The sequence below is a fragment of the Penaeus monodon genome, chromosome 31 (genome assembly GCF_015228065.2).
Source record: "Penaeus monodon isolate SGIC_2016 chromosome 31, NSTDA_Pmon_1, whole genome shotgun sequence".
NCBI classification, from domain to species: Eukaryota; Metazoa; Arthropoda; class Malacostraca; order Decapoda; family Penaeidae; genus Penaeus; species Penaeus monodon.
In genome coordinates this window covers 2,536,847-2,537,060 of record NC_051416.1, presented here as the reverse complement: position 1 = coordinate 2,537,060, position 214 = coordinate 2,536,847, and positions in this window count along the sequence as shown.

Genomic DNA, 214 nt, shown 5'->3' with positions numbered 1-214 from the left:
GGGTCTTTTATTAGAAATGTGCGTTCGATTTTCGTTTCATTGTTCGTGCAGTGTATACGATTTTTTTTTATTATTTTTTTTCAACCTGAATGGAGACGATTGCTGAATGGAGACGATACCGGATTCAAGATATGTAATACGAAGAAATTAAGTTCTTTATCTCTCGAGTTTAACAAGATTTGTAATCGATTGCTTTGGGAGGCAAGTTAAAATG